This window comes from Poecile atricapillus, chromosome 19 (assembly GCF_030490865.1).
Source record: "Poecile atricapillus isolate bPoeAtr1 chromosome 19, bPoeAtr1.hap1, whole genome shotgun sequence".
NCBI classification, from domain to species: domain Eukaryota; kingdom Metazoa; phylum Chordata; class Aves; order Passeriformes; family Paridae; genus Poecile; species Poecile atricapillus.
In genome coordinates this window covers 3,697,506-3,709,525 of record NC_081267.1, presented here as the reverse complement: position 1 = coordinate 3,709,525, position 12,020 = coordinate 3,697,506, and the positions used below count along the sequence as shown (strand labels likewise).

General features: G+C 53.4%; 1 pseudogene; it reads left to right on the top strand.

Annotated features, from left to right (window-relative positions):
- Positions 1-12,020, top strand: part of LOC131586325 (uncharacterized) — a 1,027,770-nt pseudogene that overhangs the window by 382,302 nt on the left and 633,448 nt on the right.

Below are 12,020 nucleotides of genomic sequence, written 5' to 3'. Positions count from 1 at the left end.
TGTTTCTATTCTACAACAGACTTTCAAAAGAAGATGTTTGAAGGAAAGATGAATGAAATACTCACCGTTTTGTCTTCCAGACATACCAGATTCCAACACTGCATAAAATGAAGACAAGCACCAAACAAAACAGGCCTGACATTAATTCTAGCCAACAGCGTGTTCCTTGACAGAAACCTCTTCTGATGCCCTTCTGGGAATTGGGAACACGTGTTGTGCTGGCTTCATCTGTGGGAGAATTGGGCAGCGTGAGCCCGTGCTGTGCTCCACTGCTGAGCTGGCAGCATGGTGGGTATGTCCAGGATATTCCCTGTTTCCCCCAGAGCTGGGGCCTGCAGGCACCTTGCCAGCCCTTGGCACAGGCTGTGCCACCCAACAAAGCCCAGAAGGCCAGGAGCAGAGCCCAGGGACAGCGCAGCTGCTTGGGCAGTGGCTCCTTCCAGGGACAGGGGCCAAACCCATCCCTGAGCAGCCACTGCCACCCCTGACCCTCCCTGCTCCGTGACAGCTCCCCCAGCCCAAGGGGACAGAGCCAGGCCCTGTCAGGGGCCAGTGCAGCCCCTGCCCAGTTGGGAACCAGGGCTGGCTGTGGCCCTGGGCTTTCAGCAAGGCTCCCGCTCGGGGCTGCTCCTGTGCCTTGGGCCTCTGGATGCTCAGAGCCAGCTCTGGGAGCAGCTGCAGTGGGATGGACATTGGTGCACGAGTCCCATTTCCCAGGGGCTGGGAATGAGCTCCAGAGGCCTGGAAGCCGAGGCGCCTCCAGCTTTGGCTGCTGCTGGGCCATGCAAGGAGAGGCCCTGTGGGAAGAGCTGCTGGCACACAGCCCCACTGAGGGCTGAGCCCAGCACAGCAATTGCCTCCTGTGCCTGGGCCCGTGCCTGCAATTGCCTCCCTTCCTTCAGGAAATGCCTCCTTCCATAGAGCCTCTCTGTCCATCCCTTGAGAAAGGAAGAGGCACAGCTGGATCAGATGGAACCATTACATAGCAGGGAAGTGGCCTCTTCAGGAGGCAGTGCTTGTCAAAGACATGGAAGAGGATCAGGAAAAGGCCCAGGCTCTCTCTTGTCCAAACCACCACCTCTCCTGATCTGCTCAGAGACCAGGAAGTTACAGAGGATCTCAAGGTGTGCATGGCCCATGGTGCAGTTTGGGCAGCCTGCCTGTTGATGCCAAATGCCTTCCTGCAGAGGCTGGGGAGAAACTGCATCCAGGCCAGGCTGGGAAACATTGCTGCAGGGCTTGAAAGCAGCAGCAGGGCAGCGAGGCTGCCATGGATCCCTTCCCATGGTGCCAGGCATGGCGTGTCCAGAGAAAGCCCCCGGCTGCTGAGTCTCAGGAAAGGCTGAGGGAAATGCACCCACCATGCTCTTTGAGCAGTTCCTTCTCTATTTCTTTGAGGATATGGTGTGACTCAAGTTATTCTTTCTGCCCTGAGGCTCTGTTCTTCCCTCTTGGAGTACCTTAATAAAAAATAGTTCCATTTCCCAGGAATGGATCGCAGAAAAGCAATGCTCAGCCTGTGGATACGGCAGGGACACACCACTCACCCCTGTGATGGGAGCCGGGCTTGCGGGCAGTAATCAGCAAAGGAGCTGGGAAAGTCCTCCCTGCAGACACACCTGTAACTCAACAGCCACAGAAGCTTCTGTCACCTGGTTCCTACATGGTTGTCAATGATTATTCCTTGTTGGGACACTGAGAACATACCTGCAGGAGGCTCCAAGGGCTTCAAAACTTTGTGCAGCCAATCTAATGGAGAAGCCATCCCAGGAACCTCATCTGGAAGGGAGCACAGATGAGAACCTTTTTCAGGGTGTGCTGGGATCACCTTCTGCCTTAGGGAACTGGGCACTGCAAGGGGGTTGGGTAAGGCCATGGGAGCTAGATGTCAGTGGACATGGAGAAAGCTGTAGAGGGGCCTGCAATGCTCTGGGCTGGCTCCTGGTCACTCTCAACACTCTTTCCATGCCCTGTGCAACATCCCTGAAGGGTGGGCACTCTCCAGCAGCAGAGATGGCAGCTCAAGCCTCAGCAGGGCTCAGGCCCAGAGGCACAGCAATTACCTCCTGGGACTGTGCCTGGCATGGCCTCCCTTCCTGCAGCAGAGGCTGCCCATGAGCCACTGCTTCCTCCAGGAAACGCTGCCTTCAGCACAGCCTTTGGGTTCATCTCTGGAGAAAGGAAGAGCCACAGCTGGATCAGGTGGGGCTGTTCCCCAACAGGAAGGTGGCATCTTCAAAAGGCAATACTTGTCAAAGTCATGGATAAGGTTCAGGAAGCCATCAAAACTTTGGAGCCAGGCCAGGGCCCTCCCTCCTCCAAAGAGCTGCCATTCCACATCTGCCCCAAGACTGGGAAATTTTCAGGGGATCTCAGGGTGTGCATGGCCTGTGCTGCAGTTTGGGCTCCCTGTCAGCTGATGCCAAATGCCTTCCTGTAGAGGCTGGGGAGAAGCTGCAGCCAGGCCAGGCTGGGAAGCAGCCCTGCAGGCCATGAAAGCAGCAGTGGGGCAGCGAGGCTGACATGGATCCCTTCCTGCTGTGCTGGGCACAGTGCGTCCATATGTGCAGAGAAAGCCTCCGGCTGCTGAGTCTCAGGAGAAGGCTGAGGGACAGGGACCCACCATGGTGTCTATCCAGTTCACTCAGCATCTTATCCATGTGTTTCGATGTCTCCAGGGATTTACTATCCTCTGTAGGTTTATTCCTCCCTCTAGGAGGACCTTAACAGAAAGTATTTCCATTTCAGATGAAGGGATCCCACAGAACCAGGGCTCAAGCCTGTGGGATCAGCAGGGACACACCACTCACCCCTGTGATGGGAGCTGGACTTGCGTGCAGCAACCAGAAAAGGAGCTTGAAACATCCTCGCTGCAGACACACCTGTAACTCAACAGCCACAGAATCTTCTGTCACCTGGTTCCTGCCAGGTTGTCAATGATTATTCCTTGTTGGGACAGTGAGAACATACCTGCCTGGGGCTCAAGAGGCAGAAAATCATCATGAAGCCAAGCTGCTGGAGAAGCCTTCCTACCACCCTCATCTGGAAGGGAGCACAGATCAGAACCATTCCATGGTGTGCTGGGACCCCCTTCTGCCTTAGGGAACTGGGCACTGCAAGGGGGTTAGGTAAGGCTGTGGGAGCCAGATGTCAATGGACATGGCCAAAGCTGCAGAGGGGCCTGGGGAGCTCTGGGCTGGCTCTGGTCACTCTCCACCCTCTTTGCAGGCCCCGTGCAACATCTCTGGAGGGGCAGCAGGACCAGTCCAGGGCCCCTGAGGCCTCTGTCCCTGCCATAGAGGAAACCCTCCCTAAAGCCCTGGGGAAAACCATCCCCAACGCTTCCCAGGGAGAAGGGAGCACTGTCCCGGGAAAGGGGACCCAGGCCACCGGCTCACCTGCTCGCCCTGCTCGCCACAGAGCAGCCTGGGCAGCCCTGTCAGGCAGGGCCACTGCCAGGAGGAGCAGGAGGAGGAGGCGCAGAACAAAGGCCATGGTGCCTTGCCCTCTGCCAGTCCTGCAGCTCTTGCTGCCACCACTGTCCTGACACCGCTGTCCCAATGTCAGCACCGCTGCTGCCGCCGCCGCTGCTGCCACAACAGTCGTGGTCAAGGACTGACTGCTCGGTCCTTGTGGTGCTGTGCAACCACGGGGCTCTGAGACCTCTGTGACCTCAGAGCCTGCTGTCACCTCAGCCTGCTGTCACCCCACAGGCTGCTGTGACCTCATGGCCTAAGGTGTTTGCCCCAAGTGTACTCCCATCTGTACCAGAGGACTGCCCCGACTGTAAATCTTTGAGTTCATCAAAGGGTCATTGCTAAACAAAACCTTGGTTTTGTCGGCTGACATTGCTGGTCAGGCGGTGTCCCAGGAGATGCTCTTGATGGTTGCCTCTTTTCCTGGGCATGGCACTGGAGGAGGTTCAGGCCCAGGTGATGCCACTGAAGGAAATGTGCCCTCATCCCAGGGATGCTCAACACGGACTCCCCCAGCCCCTCAGTGCCCCGCCGCTGGTCACAGCAGCCCCTGCCTGGCTCCTGCCTGCCCACACCATGGTCAGCCCTGCCTGCTCCTGGACATGGAGCTCAGCCAGGGCTGGTGCTGTGTGGGCTTTGCTGGTGGTACCAGCCAGACACTGGGGTGAGAGCTCCATCTCTTTATTGGAACAGAAGAGCTGTGCTGGGCCCTGCCCTGGCAGGAGGGACCCACCTTCAGTCCAGGCCACAGAGCAGGGCGGGTCCCTTCAGGGACACAGGGCCTTGCTTTGGGTGGTGGCAGCATCTGCACAGCAGCAAGCTGGTAATGCAGCTGTGACAGGGACATCACGTATGGGCATGGAGATGTGAAATGTGTGGTGCAGGTGTCCCTGAGGGAGGTGTTTGGCTGGACTTGTGAAGCTGCAGAGGGGAACCTGTTGAGAGAGGAGTTGGCTGAGGCCCCAGCTGCAGCTGGCACACAGGGACCCTCTTGCACACTGGGAGATTCTCACTGTGCTCAAAGTTTCCCTCTGAAGACTAAGAGGTGAATGTGGATGGGCTCAGCAGCTGATCTGCAGGCCAAAGAATTGAGTTAGCAAAAGAAGAAATTGAGAAAATACAAGTTTATCCATAGCAATGAAGAAAGCAAGGCCGTTAGCATGGAAATGAATAAAAAGGGACATAAGGGGTATTTGCAGTTGTAATAAATGGAATTGGTTCGTGCTAACTAAATTGGAACTGTTATTAAAGTTATTATTAGAAACAATCAAGAATCAGTGTTACAAAGCAGATGTACCCCTTTGCAGATGTTACATGTCAAATTCAAGGTACAGGATGTAGTTTAGAAGATAAATGGTGTCTCAAGACCAAAATGGCCCTGAGATGGACCAAAATTAGAACAAATTTAGGCATTGGGCCTAAAGATTAGTAAACATAAGGCTAATTAGTAGACTTACATAACACAAGGCTTAGTACGCATGCACAAACCTGTAAGGTTATCCAAAGGATAATGAGGAAGAGGAGAAGCCTTTGCCAAAAGACCACCAAAAGAAGACTGAAGACCCCCTAACAACAAGTGAGGCATGCGCCGTGAAGAAAAGTGACATAAAGTCAGAAAAATTGGAAATAGGAGGAAACTTAAAAGAAACATTAATGAATATGTAAAAGCATACAGTATATAAGTTTAGCTTGAAGTGCTTTGTTTTGAACGTGAGGCAGGATGGGAAGCCTCCGTACCCTGGTCGGTTTTGCTTATGCTTTAATCATTCTTAACTTCTAGCAGATTATATATATAAATTTTAATTTTTTATTAAACTCTATTATTTTACTAAACTGTATTCTTTTATACCACATTACTATTCAATTTAGTAAACTGTATTCATTTTTAATTAAACTGCCATTTACCAAAGGGAACTAGTTGTCAAAATTCTAATTTCATTTATAACAATATTTTAACAAAGAAGGCTGGTACAACAACATTGGTATTTAACAAACATGACACAACATGAGGTATATTAACAAAGAAGGCCCCTTACGGTGACAACATTCTACTGTTCAAACTGTAAAACATCTTTGTGTACTGATCAGGAGGCCACAATTTACTCTTTACAATCCTGATGCTGAATGTCTCCTAAGGAGGTCTGGTCACAGAGAAGAATGAGCCCCTTGTGGGCTGCCCCTGTTTGGACAACCTGCTCCTCACCCCGAGCCTCAGCATGTCTGACATCGCCCACCTGGGACTGACATCTCAAAGCTTTGAAAACATTTCTCTTTATAATTTTTCTTTATAATTAAAATCTAATACATTAATAAAAATAAAATTTTAATTTTTATAATAATATTATTCTGTACTTTTATAACCTAATTTTTATATTTATATAGAAGAATTGATACATTTTTAGCAACTAAAAATATTATCGGTGTTGGTTCAAAGTAACACAATTCCCTTCATTAATTAACTGATTACTATTTGTCCCTCTTTATGCTAATTACTCCTGTTTTTAGTCCTTTGATCATATTTTTTAATAATTTTCTCGGACAGGGTAAAAGGAGCCACTTTGGGGTCCATGGGGACTTTTCTGGGGAACATTTGGGGCAGTTTTGGGTCTGGGGAGGGAATTTAGAGAGAACTTGGGGGACTGGAGGACACTTGGGGAGTCGGGTGCGCACTTGGAGGGGCATTTAGGGATTCTGTGGGACAATTCGGGGTCCGGGGGAGCACTTGGGGGTCCAGGGGGGCACTTGGAGGTCAGGGAGGGGAATCTGGGGGCCCTTCGGGGTCCGGGCGGGCACTTGGGGGGCTGTAACAGGGAATCTATGGGCCGCGGGGGATGATGGGAGTTGTAGGCGCCGGTATAATACGGTTTAATGGAGCCGCGGAGCATCACGGGAGTTGTAGGCGCAGCTCCAATGGGTTCCGGTGAGGCGCGGGGCATGACGGGAGATGGAGTCCCGGCTGGAATAGCGCTCTATGGGGGCCGCGGAGCATGATGGGAGCTGTAGTCCCGGAAGTGGCTCGGAAGGCGCGTTTGGCGGTGTGGGGAAGCGCTTGGAGAAAACTTTTGCGTCCGAGCCGTGTCTGCAGGTCCTGGGGGTGAATGTATACGGCTCGGGAGCACTTGGGGGGAACCTGGGGAGCTGTAACCGGGCTCTTTAGGGCGGGGGGCACGGCAGGAGGTTTGGGCGCGGAACTGTGTTGAGGGATGATGGGAGATGAATTCCCAGGAGTGGCTGGAAGGGGAATCTGTGGGGTCAGGAGCATTCAGGGATCCAGGGACGCTTTGGGGGGTCCCGAACGGGCGCTGAGGGGGCACTCGGGGATCCTGGAGGGTTTGGGGGAGACTTATGGGACATATGGCGGGTAATCCCGGGGTTCTGGGGAGTGCAGGGCATATTCCCAGTTCCTCACAACCTGGTCTCAGTTGCCCCCTGCAGGCTCCTACTCACTGCCAGTATCATCCCAGTATGATCCCAGTATGATCCCAGTATGATGTCAGTACACAGCCAGTGCAATCTCAGCCATTGCCAGGATGATCCCAGGATGATCCCAGTACAAACCAGTCCCTGCCAGTGCTGCCACTCCTGGGATCCCCCAGCCCTCTCTGTGTTCCCCCCTCCCGCATCTCCCCAGAGCAGCCCCAAGGGCTGGCAGTCCCCAGCCAGGGTCCCCAGCCAGCCCCAGGGTGGATCTGCAGCCCCCAATTTTCCCAGTTTCCCTCTCCTTTTCCCCGGGCCGGGTTCCCCCCATCCCCAGCGGGTGGGAGCAGAGGAGAGCCCCGCGCTGCCCATCCCGACCTGTCCCGGCTCCATCCCCGCTCCTGCCGTGGGCTGTGAGGGGTTCGGGAACGGGGCACCGAGGGTGTCACTGCTCCTGGGGGAGGAGGAGGAGGAGGGATGGAAGAGGAGGGATGAAGAAGGAGAGTGAGAAGGAATGGAAGTAGGAGAAGAAGCTGGTGTTAGGGAGGAGGAAGAGGAGGAGCCAGAGGAAGAAGAAGAGGAGGGACAAAGGAGGATCATGGAAAGGAGGAGGAAACACAAGGTCGAGCACTCCCTGAATTCACAGCCCCTCACCCATGGGATCCTACCCATGGGATCATCACCCCCCATCCCAGCAATGACCAGGGAGGGGGAGCTTGACCCAGATATCCTGGGGGGTGCCTGGGTTGGGTTTTTCTGGGGGAATGTTTGGAGAATGAAGAACTCCAAAGCTGAGCAGCAAATGCCCCTTGGGGGGACATTGGGGGGTCCTGGTGGTGGCTGCTGTCAGAGGCAGCCTGGAGGAGCAGAGCCTTGTGTCCCCCCAGACCCGAAAGTGTGGAGCCCAGAGATGGGGAGCGCCACAATTCACGGGACCCTCAACAGCCTGGAGAGGGGCAGGGGGGACTCCTTGGACCTTCTGCACCTCAAAGCAGAGAGTAAGGGGAGAAGGGACCATCGGAATCCAAAAAGCCCCATCATCCCTAAATGAGGAGATGGAAACGGGGGGAACTTTTTGGATTTCTGGCACTCCCAGCAACCTGGGGTGGGCAGGGAGCAAGCAGACAGGGGGCCCCCAGTGCAAGCATGACCCCCAGGAGCTGAGACGGGGGGAATCCCTGAACTGCAAAGGGGAGAGAACAGAGATGGGGAACTCCTGGGAGGCATTTTCAGGGCTGAATTTTGGTGTTTGGGAGGTTTTTATGGGCCCCAGATGCCCGGTAACTTCTAGAGATGAACTTGGTCAGGAGGAACACCCTAACCCAATGTGCTCATGCATTGCATATTTCCGCAAACAAGGATTTCTCATTCCCAAACCTTGGCCAGATGGAGAAGGAGGCTGCAAGGAAGAGGAAGATGCCCCAGGATGCCCAGGCAGGTGAGGAGGAAGTCAGTGTCCCTTTCCCCCTCTCTCCTGCTCCATCTCCCAGCCCAGCATGGCCCCCGGCTGCAGGACAACCCCGCTGCCGACGCCGTCCTGCCGGGGACGCACTGGGGGGATCTCCTTCCCCTTCCCTCTGGCACGGAGGCAAATCCCATCCTCTCCTTGTCCTTCCTCCCCCAGACAAGGAGCTGAGGATGGAGACCAGGGAGGACAAATCCCTGCAGCAGAACCTCGTGGAAGAGGCCGTTTTGAGCAGCTCCACAGTGCAGGAATACAACGGGGAGGAAAATCCCCAGAGATCCCGCAGGAGGAGGGGCTCCAAACCCAGCCCAGGGTGCTCTGAGGAGGAAAGACCCACCCTGTGCCGGGAAGGCGGCCGGAGATCCAGCCAGGGCTGTGAGCTGGCGGTCCATGAGCAGCTTCAGGATATGGAGAAGCGCTACAAGTGCTTGGAGTGTGGGAAGAGCTTCAGCAAGAGCAACAGCCTGATCTGCCACCAGATGATCCACACTGGGGAATGGGCCTATGAGTGTGGGCAATGTGGGAAGGGCTTCAGCTTCAACTCCAAACTCATCACCCACCAGCGCATCCACACTGGGGAGAGGCCCTACGAGTGTCCCGAGTGTGGGAAGAGGTTTCAGACCAGCTCCAGTCTCCTCCTGCACCAGCAGATTCACACGGATGAGAGGCCCTTCCACTGCCCTGACTGTGGGGAGGGCTTCAAGCAAAACTCCCACCTCATCAGTCACCAGCGCATCCACACTGGGGAGAGACCCTACAAGTGTGGGGAATGTGGGAAGAGCTTCAGCTGCAGCTTTAGCCTGATCTGCCACCAGAGGATCCACACCGGGGAATGTCCCTATGAGTGTGAGGAATGTGGGATGACCTTCAGTCAGAGGTCCCAACTCACCATCCACCAGATGATCCACACTGGGGAGAGGCCCTACGAGTGTCATGAGTGTGGGAAGAGGTTTCGCAGTAGCTCCATCTCCTCCAGCACCAGCGGATTCACACAGATGAGAGGCCCTTCCACTGCCCTGACTGTGGGGAGGGCTTCAAGCGAAATTCCAACCTCATCACCCACCAGCGCATCCACACTGGGGAGAGGCCCTACGAGTGTCCCCAGTGTGGGAAGAGCTTCAGAAACAGCTCTAATTTGACCATTCACCAGAGGATCCACACTGGGGAACATCCCTATGAGTGTGGGGAATGTGGGATGACCTTCAGTCAGAGGTCCCATCTGACCATCCACCAGATGATCCACACTGGGGAGATGCCCTACGAGTGTCCTGAGTGTGGGAAGAGGTTTCACAGCAGCTCCAGTCTCCTCCTGCACCAGCGGATTCACACGGATGAGAGGCCCTTCCGCTGCCCCGAGTGCTTGAAGGGCTTCAAGCAGAACTCCAACCTCATCACCCACCAGCGCATCCACACTGGGGAGAGGCCCTACGAGTGTCCCCAGTGTGGGAAGAACTTCACCCAGAAATCTCACTTGACCCAACACCAACAAAAGCACCACTAAGGGAAGCCCTGTGAGTGCCCCAAGTGCAGGAAGAGCTTCGTGTGCTACCCCAGCTCCATCCCCCAGCAGAGGACCCACGTTGGGCAGAGCCCTGATGACCCACGTTCCCAGTGATCTGTGTTGGGAACACACTGGGCTGGAGGTCATTTTGTTTTGGTTCTATCTCTTGATTCATCTTCATTCCTATAAAAGAGACAAAATTGGGGTAAAAGTCTACAAATTCGTCAAAGGCATCTAAAGCCTCACTTTTCACTAGTGCTTTAAGGGAATCTGGGATTCAAGGAGATAATTGAGAGGATTTGGGGATTGTGGGGGTATCTGTTGTAGTTTTCTCCATCTCTTGGCACTCAAAAAGATGAGAGGGTTCAATCTGTCACCTAAGAACCACTCAATGCCACTAAAAAATACTTATTCCCACCCAGATTTCTTGGATTCCACAGCTCCTCAGGGTGTGTTGCCTCAAGTTTTAGCTTTCACATCTTTCATATTCTGCACTGCCTAGGTTTGTAGCTTTGAACTTCCTATTAAGTGTTAGTGAGCTCTCTTCACAGAGTAGGTAGACAAAGCAGTTCCTTTTCTAGCTTGATACCAAGGACAGTTGTTAGAAGTTTCAAGCCCAAAAGCATAAACAAGGGTGGACTGAAGAGAGAAAACAAGAAGGATGGGACTTCATCATCTGAAGCTGTAACTGGACAATGAACCCAAATATGCAGATGAACCTAAACTTCTAAAAATGTGGGACTTTGTGATCAGTTGTCCATTTTTATGACCATTTTTGGTCCATCTTGGGTGTAGCCCTGGCCTGGCTCTTGTACTGCCCATGGTGTATTTAAATTCTTCTAATAAACTTTATTCTTAACTCTGTCCAGCCTCTGTTTTAGATCAGCCTTCTGAAGGCATCAGGTGGAATGGGGTTGGAAGGGGACTGGGTGAAGTGGGATGCAAATCAGGAGGGGTGAGATGGGCATTGGGTGGGGCAGGATGGGTGGGATGGAGTTTGGGAGGTGTGAAATGGGGGAAATAGGGATTGGGAAGGGGTCTTGTTGTCCAGCAGGGATGGGATGGGTTGGGGTTGGGACTGGGGAGGTGGGGTGGGGTCTGGAATGAGACAGCCAAAGTTTGGGGAAGATGAAGGGAGGGGGAGCCCATTACCGAGTGAGTTTTTGTGTGAGGTGCCCCTGCCCAGGGAGGCAAAGATTGAGTTTCAAATGAACATTGTTAAAGTGAGAGGTGTGGGCAAGAGGGAATTCCATCTCTCTGCCTCAGAGGTTGGGCCCTGAGAGCCCAGGAAGAAACTCCACCCTGGACCCCTCGTGGGGAGGCAGCCCAGGGATTTCTGATTGGGTTTGGGCCCCTGGGGTTTCTCCTTTGCTGTGTTCCCAGTGGTCCCTGACCTTGAACTCCACCCTGGTTCTCAAACCCCATCTCCCTGCCTCTGTTTGGGGCTGTCTCTGCATCTGAGTTTGTTCCTGAGCTGAATAAATGTTTTCCTGAGCAGAATCCCATCTCGTTGGTGTCCCATGCCTGTTCCTGGTAACTGTGGCCTCCCTGGACATGATCCTGCGGCCCCGGAATGCAAGACCCCACAAAATTGAGACCTGCCCCCAGACCCGCCCAAAAATCCCAAAATTCCCTAAAATTCACCCAAATCCCTCAAAATTCCCTTAATTTCCCTAAAATGCCCTTTTTGTCTCCCTCTAGGACCAGGTGCCTCCACTGGATCTCAGGGACACCCCCAGGAATTTGCAGGAGCTCTTTCCTCCGCTGCCACCCTCAAAAACCCGTTACTTTTGGGAAAAAAATTTTCCCAAAAATTCCTTGGATTCAAGGGGGAGGTCCCCCTTTTTTGACACATTTTTGGGGAGAATTCTCCCCCAAATCTTTCATGGTTTTTTTGCCTTTTTTTGCTATTTTTTGATGGTTTTGGCATGTGAGGTTTTTTTGGAGGAGGTTCCCCCAATTTTTTGAGGGGTCCCTCAATTTTTTTAGGGGGGAATCATCCCCTCCCTCAATTTTTCCTCTGTCCCCCTTCTCACAGATTTGGGTTGGGGGGGGTTCTTTTTTTTTTTATTTTTACCTTTTTTCCTCCCTATTTTTTTTCCCTCTTTTTATTTATGTGCACTTAATTTGGGGCGCTGAGGGGCAGGAATTTTGGGAAGGG